Source organism: Aplysia californica, unplaced genomic scaffold (genome assembly GCF_000002075.1).
Source record: "Aplysia californica isolate F4 #8 unplaced genomic scaffold, AplCal3.0 scaffold00074, whole genome shotgun sequence".
Classification (NCBI taxonomy): Eukaryota; Metazoa; Mollusca; class Gastropoda; order Aplysiida; family Aplysiidae; genus Aplysia; species Aplysia californica.
Genome location: NW_004797344.1, coordinates 1,768,678 through 1,770,256, shown reverse-complemented (window position 1 = coordinate 1,770,256; position 1,579 = coordinate 1,768,678).

Sequence of the window (1,579 nt, the reverse complement as noted above, 5' to 3'; positions counted from 1 at the left end):
AGTAGTAGTAGTAGTAGTAGTAGTAGTAGTAGTAGTAGTAGTAGTAGTAGTAGTAGTAGTAGTAGTAGTAGTAGTAGTATTTTTAATATTGTAGCAGGTCTAAGTACTGTTTTGTTGTTTTTGTATGTTATCATCTTAACCATTTTTTCGTTTTACTACTACCATAATTATTGTTTACAGTTTACATTTTCATTACAGTTATTTTTGTCGTCGTCGGTGTTAATCTCAATGTAGCTCCCATTTTTTGTATTTATCATTCGGGTGAAAAAGATCAAATGAGTCTTGTACAATATACCCAGGAAAAGGGATTCTCAGACAAGTAAGAAGTTGTCTGAAATTATAAACACCTTGTGATAACAGCCTGAAAAGTCCAATAATCTAGGCTTCCGCTTTTCGCAAACTAAAAGAAAATGTTGTCACCCGCAAGTAGAAGCCTGTTTCCGTTTTTTGCGACCCGAGGGATAATCTGTACCTTTTTATAGACGGCCAATAACATCAATGTACCAAACACGCTGTAAGCTCTCAACAATTTCCTCCGGCTGAAACAAGATTTACGCCAACGACTTCCGCGACAAGCTCGCGGGCCGGACACTGGACTCAATCTATTTAATTCTCCGGGAATTTAGTTGAAGAAGTCCTCCGTAAAATCCATACACAGCTGGTCGAGTTTTGAGTCCCTATAGTGGAGACAGAAGCGCAACGGTTTTCTGTTTTCCTAGTGTCACATGGTCACCAGATCCAAAAGAAATGTCAATCGGCGGCCTCGGGCCTTTGATTCGTCGGCTGCTTGCTCCAGTTCCGACCGCCCAGTTCGCCCCACCCTCCCCTCCCTCTCTCCATTCCCCCTTTTCCCTCCCTCCCTCCCTTCTATATTACTCCCACCTTAGCCCCGCCTCCAGCTTCCAGCCTCCATCACAGCTAACCCCCTCCCTTTTTTCACCCTGCCTTTTTTCAGCCACCAAAGATCATCTTCCAGACACGCGTAACTTAGAAAAGATGTAAGGCCTTTCGATCTTTTATTTCTCTCCCTTCTTTTGATGTGTAGTAAATCTGCTGTCTTTCTCAGTGCTTTTTTCAGTTGTTTCATTGTTTCTCCTTAGGTCCCTGTTTCTCTCAGTGTTTGGGTTGATTTATCGTGTTGTCTTTCTCCGCCTCGACAAGTACCTGTTTTTATTCAGCTTCTTTCGATTTCTGTCTCGGTGAATTATTGTCCGTCTCCATCTTTCACTCTATAATTCTTAATCTTTACATTTCTTAACGTCTCCCTAATTCAGTCCCCGAGTTTTTTTGCCTGACAAACACATGCATGGGTATGCATGTGTGTGTGTGTGTGTGTTTGTGTGTGTGTGTGTGTGTGTGTGTGTGTGTGTGTGTGTGTGTGTGTGTGCGTGTGTGCGTGTGTGTGTATTATGCTATCACTAGGAAACGGAATGAAATGTATATAAGTTGGAGGCACTACATTAAGGACTCTTATATGTGCACAGTTTGGGGCAACAGAGGGACAAGAACATGAGAGAGAGAGAGAGGGGGAGAGAGAGAGAGAGAGAGAGAGAGAGAGAGAGAGAGAGAGAGAGAGAGG